This window comes from Palaemon carinicauda, chromosome 23, assembly GCF_036898095.1.
Source record: "Palaemon carinicauda isolate YSFRI2023 chromosome 23, ASM3689809v2, whole genome shotgun sequence".
NCBI lineage: Eukaryota > Metazoa > Arthropoda > Malacostraca > Decapoda > Palaemonidae > Palaemon > Palaemon carinicauda.
Window position 1 is genome coordinate 74,270,865 of NC_090747.1, and position 10,956 is coordinate 74,281,820.

The window sequence follows — 10,956 nt, forward strand, 5'->3', positions numbered from 1 at the left end:
ATAGAAAAATGTTCCGAGCTTTGGTGTGACAGCCTTCAACTGTTGTTTCAGATTCATCAATCCGTTCACTAACAGATTACTGTTCATTTGAAATTTATTAAATAAGTGTGCTTTTTCTGGACGTACAACTTCAAATTGCAGTTGTTTTTACAGAGCACTGCTTTACGAAGCCTTCTTCACTGTAGGATTTCACAGTCGTTACCATCATTCGGCTTGCATTAACGGAAGAGACACTCCTTTTCTGAATTTGAGGTTTGTTGCTGTGACAAGTTCGCCTTTAATTCCAAAAGTGTTAAAACATGCAGTTGGGCATTCATATTCATCGCAACATCGATGGTTCATTTCATAATGACTTTACAAGTTCTACTCTTTTGGCATAGCGATGTAGCTTTCCGTTTATCGCTGAGCAAAATATATACTATAAAGCTGTAAAACTGCAATGCCTCTCTTCGTTAATTCATTTCGTCTCATAGCTGGAGTAGCATTAGCCATTTAGAAGGTGAAAACTTTTAAAAGTTTGAAAGAAAGTCTTGTTTATAACGGTTAATGACTTTTGAATTCTAAATGCCATTTCCTTATACTATTCATCATAGATCTTCCATTTACATCAGTTATCTATCAATCGAAATTAGGACGAGTTGCCATTGTCTAAATACCTATTAATAATAAAAAAGGAATAACTTCTATAAATACTGTATAATACTGATGGAATTGAATACTTTCGTATTTACAAATATAATTCTAATACTGCTTAAACCTGTCAGCAAATTGGTATATAATGCAACACTTGAATTGAGTTGTTACATTAATCACTTGGAATAATAAAAGGAGCATTTTTAGATTTATACTTCCATCAGACAACTGTCTGATAACATTTTAAAACGTACTTTCATAGCTAAACGACTTGTCTTAATGTTTATTATCACTGTTATTTCTTACATTCTTAAAGTTTCACAATTGGGACAAATACATATTTGTTATTACTTTGTTAATTATATCTATACCAATATCATCCTTATTACTAAACGTTATCACTTTTCATAATTTATCATTATAAGGTTTACTTAACAATCTTAATACCTCTAAGATGACATAAAAAAAACAACATTCAACATAATTGATATTAGTTTACCCGGCTGAACATAAAGTGTCTTGTTTAAAATGAGTTTTTTATTATGTTCGTAGAATTTGTTATTAATATACGAGAAAATTTGAGCCGTGTGTTAGTTAAACGTCATTAATTACAGGCAGTCCAATATAAATATACGCACGGTCTCTTCTCTTTAAGAATAACTTTTTTTTTTTTACTTCGCATAAAATCATGATATTTATCTATCATAGTGTGTCATTTGTAACCGACTTCCTTCTTTCACTTAGGAATTATACATGTTTTTCATCAACCTTTCGCCCTCCATTCTTTTTATATGATAAAATCGTCTCAAACCCCCCAGGAACAAAATTTGCAATAGTTGGTGAAAAAAAAAATGGAAATCAATAGAATATACTATATATTCATCCTTAAAATATTCCCAAAATCATCATGCATTTAGCATCTAAAAGAAATTAGAACTATTATCAGTAATGAAAACAAAAATAAGCTACATATTAGAGAAGTAGTGGTGTGCAAATGGAAAATATATCATAATAATAAATCAATTTTTGAATCAAAATTACATCGAAAGCACAACTATACATTAATACATACACGAAATTCATTTGAATATATACTATTACATATTCAACTACAACTGGACACACACCCACAAACTTAACAGAGAGAGAGAGAGAGAGAGAGAGAGAGAGAGAGAGAGAGAGAGAGAGAGAGAGAGAGAGAGAGAGAGAGAGAGAGATTATATATATTTATATATATATATATATATATATATATATATATATATATACATATATATATATATATATATATATATATATATATATATACACTCATATATATATATATATACTCATATATATATATATATATATATATATATATATATATATATATATATAAAGAAAATCAGATTATGAAAAATAAATGGTAATTTCTATAAAAAGAAAAGTATTTACTCAGATGGTCCTACCAATTATAACTTTGCATAAAAAACTTGGATCCTTACTAAGGTCTTAGAACACAAGCTAGATAAAATTCAGAGCTAAAGAAAGAATAATGATTGGAATAACACTAAGACTAACAACGTGGATAAGAGACCAAAGTACAGTAGAGGATATTCTAATAACATGTAAGAAAAAGAAATGGACATGGGGAGGGTATATAATGAGAATGAAAGATAATAGATGGATATTAAGCATAAACGGATGGAACTGTCCAGAAAGATCTGAATGTAAAGGATGGTCAGAATTATGTAAAATCTTATGCAGCATACATAATGAACTAATTGAACGACGGTGCCAGAGAGTAATATCTAGATCCGGATAAGAAATTCAATAAACTGTAAGTTCCTGTCCAACAAATTAAGATGAGAATCAGCAGCTGAAGACTAGACAGGAGAACAATACTCAAAACCTGGCAGAGGGAAAGAATTAAAACTGGAAATCTGACTTTCTCAATACGCCATTTTTTGTGCTGTTGGAGAAGACACAGACCTAATGTTTTTCTCAAAAGTAAATTTGCTGTCGAGAATCACACATAAAATTTGAAAGGTTATACAGAGTTAAAGGAAAAATATCAATGCTGACATCCGGATGTTGAAGAGCCACTGTCCTTGACCAACTTACAATCATACTTTGAGTTTTGTTAGGATTCAACTTCATACCCCATAATTTGCATCAGGCACCAATTTTACCTAGATCTCTATTAAGGGATTCAGCAACCTCAGAGAGGTGGAACGGATGCAAAGATGGTAGAATCATCTGCATCATTTTCAAGGTCAAACCACATGTCATTGTGTATTTAGTATGAAAAGTAATGTGCCAAGAAAACTACCCTGGGGAACACCAGATATCACATTCTTATACTCACTATGGTCCTCATCAACAACTCTTTGCTGTGGCACCCTAGCAGTACCAGCTGAACCCGGTTGAGTCCCTGGTTAGGCTGGAGGAACGTAGAGAGTAGAGGTCCCCTTTTTTGTTTTGTTTCATTTGTTGATGTCGGCTACCCCCCAAAATTGGGGGAAGTGCCTTTGGTATATTTATGTATTATTATCAAATGCTACGCTACAACCCTAGTTGGAAAAGCAGGATGCTATAAGCCCAGGGGCTCCAACAGGAAAAATAGCCCAGTGATGAAATGAAACAAGGAAAAATAAAATATTTTAAGAATAGTAACAACATTAAAATGAATATTTCCTATATAAACTATTAAAACTTAAACAAAACAAGAGGAGGAGAAACTAGATACATCAGAGAACTCTAACCCAAGACAGTGGAAGACCAGGGTACAGAAGCTATGGCACTACCCAAGACAAGAGAACAATGGTTTGATTTTGGAGTGTCCTTCTCCTAGAAGAGCTGCTTACCATGGCTGAAGAGTCTCTTCTACCCTTACCAAGAGGAAAGCTGCCACTGAACAATTACAGTGCAGTAGTTAAGCCCTTGAGAGAAGAAGAATTGTTTGGTAATCTCAGTGTTGTCCGGTGTATGAGGACAGAGGAGAAACTGTAAAGAATAGGCCAGACTATTTGGTGACTGTGTAGGCAAAGGGAAAGAACCGTAACCAGAGAGAAGGGTCCCATGTAGTACTGTCTGGACAGTCAAAGTACCCCATAACTCTCTAGCGGTAGTATCCCAACGGGAGGCTGGTGCCCTGGCCAATCTACTACCTATAGGCTATGAGGCTATGAAACGACCCACCCAATACCCAGTGTTCGAGTTTGAAAACAAAGGCGTCATGATTAACACGGTCAAAGGCAGTACTAATATCAAGGCCAATCAAACGAACTTCCCGACCACAATCAAGGGATTTATGTACAGCATTGGAGGTTGTAAGAAGGGCATCACATGCTCCACAACCTTTACGAAAACCAAATTGTAAAATAGGGAACAGATGATTACCTTCAGCAAACCTATTAAGATATTTTGCCTTAAGACCTTCAAAAACTTCAGATAATATGGGAGTTATGGAAATTGGGTGGTAATCATTTGGACTTGAGCTACCATATACACATTTACAAAGTGGAGTAACATTACCAATTCTCCAACAAGTGCTAAAAGCTCCTCTTCTTGCTAACTCGCGCAAAAATATCAGATAACTTTGGAGCTAAGAAATCTGAAGTCTTTATAAAAAAAAAATAAAGGAAAAATACGATTTGGGTCTACACCTCCACAAGTATCAAGGTCCATCAAGAGAGCTTTAATTTCACGAGATCAAAAAGCTAAACTAGTTGGTTTAGCCTCGAAAAAACAAGAATGAGGAAGATCAAGTTTCTCATTACTCTGCTTACTGTCAAAAACGTCATATAAAAGGGTTGCCTTTTTCCTTTGGTTAGTGAGTGACAGCGCCATCGGGTTTAAGTAAAGGAGGAACTTATGCATTTACACCGAAGAGGGCAGATATAAGGATAGTCACCACTTATGCTCCTGGGTTAAACCAAGAAAGGTTTCTTTTACGGTTAAATTGTATTCCTTTTCAGTTGAAACATAAACTGTCTGAGCAAAAGCTCTAAGCTGGGTATAGATATTCCAAATCAACTCTAATTTGTTACCCTTCCAAAGTTTTATCTTATTTCAAAATAAGATAAAACTCTGATATATAGAAGGTATTGAAAATAAAACAAATAATATTAAAACTGAGAAGCCCTTTGTTTTTTGTTTTCATATCCCAAGACCATAGAAAGCACCCTTATTAATGTTTATCAAAATAAGAAGAGATATAGAATCCGGAGTTTATAAATTACCATGTGGAGATTGTGAAATAGTCTAAGTTAGCCAAACGGGCCGTTCATTATCGCAAAGGTTATCCGAACATAAAAGATCTGTTAGTTATGGCTTTGAAAACTCGGGGATTTTCGTTCATCTCAGAGATTTAGGGCACCAGATTAACTGGAGTGAGTCATCTTTGCTTTTCTAGAGTACCTGTCCGTACAGAAGGAAGATCCTGGAATCAGCCATAATAAATCAATAAAACACAACGGCGGTCAATGGAAAACTGACATAGTGGACAACACTCTTCTCAACCCGATTATAAAGAAGATAATCCACCGAGACAGACCACTAGATATGCATCAGAGGTCAAGACATCCTCAGACCGGCTCAAGAATATGAAGATGCACCTGGATGGAATCAAATTGGGCTAATCTTTCTTGCACTTAATACAACCTTAGAACTATTGGAAGCACCCTTTTGCTTTCATATATAAACGGTCACTGTCCACTCTATTCCTCCTTTTTACTTTACACCTTGACGAGGTCCAATGTGTATTGGTCGAAATAGAGTGATTTATTCATATTGCCTTTTTGTTTCTTTTATGGGCCTTTTTGAAGAAACATGATGTTAAACTGTTCGATTACAGTTATAAGTAAGACACACACACACACACACACATATATATATATATATATATATATATATATACATATATATATATATATATATATACATATAATTATGTACTGCATATACTAATGTACGTGACCCGTTAAAATTTATGACTAGATATTTAGCTAGAGATACACACACATGAACATGCGCGAACACACATAGATTCACCTGTCCCACCCCCTCCCCCTTTCCTAACAACAACAACACCACCCAATTTTGGGTAATTTGTGGGAGATTGTTGTTTCCGAGTTAAGCGTGACAGACATATATATATATATATATATATATATATATATATATACACACACTTGTTCTTTACTATACAGGCGAGATATGCGTGCGTGAGAAGATATCACTTGAGATATTTAGAGTGCAAACCCCAATTCGAAATATAAATCACAAGAAAAATAAAAAAAATAGTAAAATACTAAATCAATATAAATACCACATAACAGATTCATCTCCCACATCTACATCCAATGATCCTTTCAACCTGACACGATAAGCTCGGCAATTTTCCACCGCGCAGGCGCACTTGGAACTACACCTGATTAGCTGGAGAAAATAATGGAAGAGATTTCTAATCCATTTTTAACGCTTCAGTCTGACGCAATAAATCCCTTTATGCTTAATGATAAGAAAGTCTATAATCCCGTTCGTCCACTTACGGCTAAACGGGATTTATTACCCTGGAATAAGGGAATCGAGTTCCAGGAGGAAAATTAATTCTAACTCGCTTCACAAGCAGTGCAGAAGGGAAGGGATGGGTAAGGAAGAGGGGGGATCTTGATGCACCTTCCCCCCTCCATGTCCCCATCCCATAACCAATGCATACCCCATTCCTTTCTTCGAGCGAATTTGAATACAAGATAGAAAAAAAAAAGATTGAAAAGAAATCTTTTATCGCCGATCTAATCTCACCATTGAAGGACTTGACCGAATGATTTTCTTCGGAGGAGAGAGAATAGACTTACGTGTGATTGCGATAATGAGCGCGTGTGCATGCAAGCAAATATCCACGTACATCAGACACACATGTTCGCTAACAATCGATAAGTACATACCTGGATTGCCTCGTGCATCGTCTGTTACGTAATCATAATCAGCAGGAATCTCACTACGTAACACTCCCAAGTCTTCCTTAATCTCCAATTTACTTTAATAATGGTTTAATTAGTCATTCCTTTCATTTCCCTCATGCGTCGTTTTCTCTTCCCTTTTTCCAAACATATTACATTTATGATGCTCTTATATATATTTTTTTTTCGTCGTTTGATCCTTTTATCATTCTAATTCATTCCTTTTCACTTTCAACCTTTTAATGTATAATTTCATTTGTCCGTTTCTTACTTATCCTTCCCCTTTTATCTCACAGCTACGATCATAGTTTGATCTTCTCTACCATTAGCAGCGTGATATTTATTGCCTACTGAAGTGGGGGTACCTTAAGACTTAAGTGGTGAAAGGGTTTGTTTATTGCCATGATCAGCAAAGCTGTACAAGTCATGAATACCCATACTACTGTATCAGTTTGGTTTGCTGTGAGCGATCAGACTAAAATCTCCCTTCACCAATTCGCAGTTGCCAGCTTGGTGATGAAATGACCAAATGAACAAAGACATATCTGAGGCTTTTGTCCTGCAGAGGACTAGAAACAGCAGCATGTGTTGTTATTGATCGTGAACTATGTGAGGTATGATAGGTATGCATAAAAATTATATATTTTGTATTAAAAATCATTTCTATTTCTTTGTATCTGTGAAGACTCAAACGACAACTGAAGGGTTGTGGTGGCCTATGTGGCACCGTCCCTGACAGGGGATAGCCATACTAGGATTCGAGTCACGCTCAAACTCGTTAGTTCCTTTGGTCGCTACAACCTCACCATAATTGTGAGCTAAGGATGGGGGTTTTGGAGGAACCTATAGGTCTACCTGTTGAGTCATAGGAAGCCATTGCCTGACCCTCCCAGATCCTAGCTTGGATGGAGAGGGAGTTTAGGTGCAGATCATATGTATGTATGGTCAGTCTCTAGGGCATTGTCCTGCTTACTAGGGAATGACAGTCCCCCTGGCATCTATCATTCATGCGTGGTTTTTAAAATCTTTAAAACAAGTTTATGATTTCCTCGATCCATAGAATGGTTCACTATTCCACATTATTTTTAGCACGATAGTTAATACTCGCCAGACTTCTCCATAATAGAATTCCGACAAGATACCTCATTTTTTATTTAACACTCAGTAAGGGGAAGAGGTCTCTCAATGTATCTCAGGCGATGCTTTATATGCATTATTTGTGGGTCTTTGCAGTGTTCCTTTCAAACATAGTTGCACCCACTTTTTAACTTTTTACTTTACCTCCGACCCTGGTTCCTCTCTAAACTCAACTGCGGTATTAAATGTCATCCACGGTCATAGCACCTGGCCGTACAACTTTAATTATTAAGTCCAAAAGATTGTAAAATTAGTTATATCACCGAGGGGCGTCGCAACTTGAAGGGGTGTGAATAGAAGCTGAGTCCAACTGAAAAGTGGAAAGAAATATCAACAACTAAACTGTATTTACAAACAAACAGTCAAAAACATGATTTGACTGGACTATATAAAGAGGATCCAATTGCCACATCCATGGGTATTAGCTTGTAACAAAAATACATGAAAAAAAAATTAATATATTCAAAACCTTTCTAAAAGCTCAATGAAGATTAAGTTTTTAAATCCTAAACTAGGTCACCTAAAACTAACCACTTCGATGAGTTGTCGCTGTGTACCTTAGTGTGGAATCTCTCCTTTCATCCATTCACATTTACCTTCATTGTGCTCAATCCTGTTTGAGACACTACCGCTAGAGACTTAAAGGGTCCTTTGCCTACACATACACCGAATAGTCTGGCCTATTCCTTACAAATTCTCCTCTGTCCTCATACACCTGACAACAGTGACATTACCAAACAATTCCTCTTCATCCACCAAGGGGTTAACTACTGCACTGTAATTGTTCAGTGTCTACTTCCCTCTTGGTAAGGGTAGAAGAGACTATTTAGCTATGGTAAGTAGCTCTTCTCGGAGAAGGACACTCCAAAATCAAACCATTGTTCTCTAGTCTTGGGTAGTGCCATAGCCTCTGTACCATGGTCTTCCACTGTCTTAGGTTAGAGTTCTCTTGCTTGAGGGTACACTCGGGCACACTATTCGGTCTTATTTCTCTTTCTCTTGTTTTGTTAAAATTTTTAGAGTTTATATAGGAAATATTTATTTTGGTGGTGTTGTTGTTAAGATATTTTATATTTCCTTGTTTCCTTTCCTCACTGGGCTACTTTTCCCTGTTGGAGCCCTTGGGCTTATAGCGTCTTGCTTTTCCAACCAGGGTTGTAGCTTAGATAATAATAATAATAATAATAATAATAATAATAATAATAATAATAATAATAAATGCTACATACACACAAACTTTAACGTATATATATATATATATATATATATATATATATATATATATATATATATATATATACACTTATACATTATGAAATGTATACACGTGTGTGTACAGTCTGTGTGTGATAATTCTATCAAGAGACTTATCCAAATAAACCAAAATTACAGTTAAATATCCAAATTCAATTTGCATCGGGATCATAGATCAAAGAGGAAATTTTGTTCATGATAAGTATTTAAGCCGGGTCAGGGAATCCAACCTCACCACCAAGTAAAAATAATAGCAGAAGGTTGAACCGACCATTCAGCTACAAAGAGGGATAAAGAACTCTGGTCTCTCCGAAAATCAGCGTAGCATATCAAATTATAATTCACTGTGATTAAAAAATTCATTCCATAATCATTGATCTTACAGCTTGTAAAGCCTTCAAAAATTGGTAAAAATGGTCATTGTATATTGTGAAGATATAGTCTGTCAAAATACAGACTAACATTTTAAAATTGGTAAACACTGCTATTTTAGATAAAAAATAGACAGGTTCTCCTCAAGACATTCAAAGCATAAGTCACAAAGACAGTGAAAAAGAAATAATAAAAAAAAAAAACTTGTGATCTGGCTATTCCGAATGCCTCCCCTCAAAGGTTTCACCTCAAGGTAATACTCATAGTAGATCATTCGTTCGTTTAAATGAAACCCAAGAGATGAGTCATCAGACTACCCCCCCCCCCCCCCCCGGGTCTTTTATCAAAACGTCAACTTAGTAACAACGAGGACGTTCAAAAAGCCTCATAAAAATGCACAAAAACTTAGAAGAGAACCTACTTTATATATAAAGGTACTGTAAATGGCCACTTTGCGGATGCATATCCCATTTCTTTTATTTTCCCCTATAACTACTATTCTTTTAAAGATGAGAGACATATGTAATAAATGAAATAGTTGTTATTACATGTTTAAAACACATGACGTAATATGTCATTTTGGATGAAGATGCTAGCCGTGAGATTTGCTGTAGTCATGTAAAATCATAAACAGGATGCACTATGCAGCCTCGGCAATGTAACATTTTTCTTAAACGTCAACACCAATGCATCAGTGTGTGAAAGATTGTGACGTCACCGGATGCAGGTGTCTTCCGAGAAAGAATGTAAGTTTCCACATTGTGTTTAAAATGCTACGTCAACTAAGCATACGATATCTGTGATATCGATAATTTAATCAGTTCATATCTATACTTCACCTGAATTGGTCATCCGACCAAAACCAGCTCCACTCCTATGATGGAGATGTTTAACTCTGTTGTTTTTAGAGAATAAATACTTTTAAAGCTAATAAGATGAACTTCGTTATCCAGCCTTAACATCTTAAACAACACATACTCAATGTGTGCTTATAAAAGTAGCACACTTATACATACAATGATACGAGAGAGAGAGAGAGAGAGAGAGAGAGAGAGAGAGAGAGAGAGAGAATGTTCTTTTCCAGTTTTCACATATAAGAATAAGGTAGGCACACAATGAGAGAGAGAGAGAGAGAGAGAGAGAGAGAGAGATTGAAAGAATGTTCTTTTCCAGTTTTCACAAATAAGAATAAGGAAGGCATACAATGAGAGAGAGAGAGAGAGAGAGAGAGAGAGAGAGAGAGAGAGAGAGATCTACGTACACAAACAAGCAAAAAACAACTAAGAAACAATCTAACAAAAAGGGTCAGAGCCTGGGTGTTCCCTGTTCCGTTATAAAGTCAGGCAAATAAAAATGTAAAAGGACACGAAAGGAAAGTAAAAATTACCTATGTAAAGGAAAAAGGAAAAAATAGAACTCGAATGCAAGTCACAAAAGCAAAATAAAAAAAAAAAGAACCGAACGCAATACTGTGATCATTGGAAAAGATACATGGAAACAACTTAAATAGGAAAACATTATTTAATTTTAGAAAAGGAAAAATAATTAGGAAAACATTAAATGGTCAAGAAAATACAAATGAAAAAATTCTTACAGTAAAACACTTCCAAGA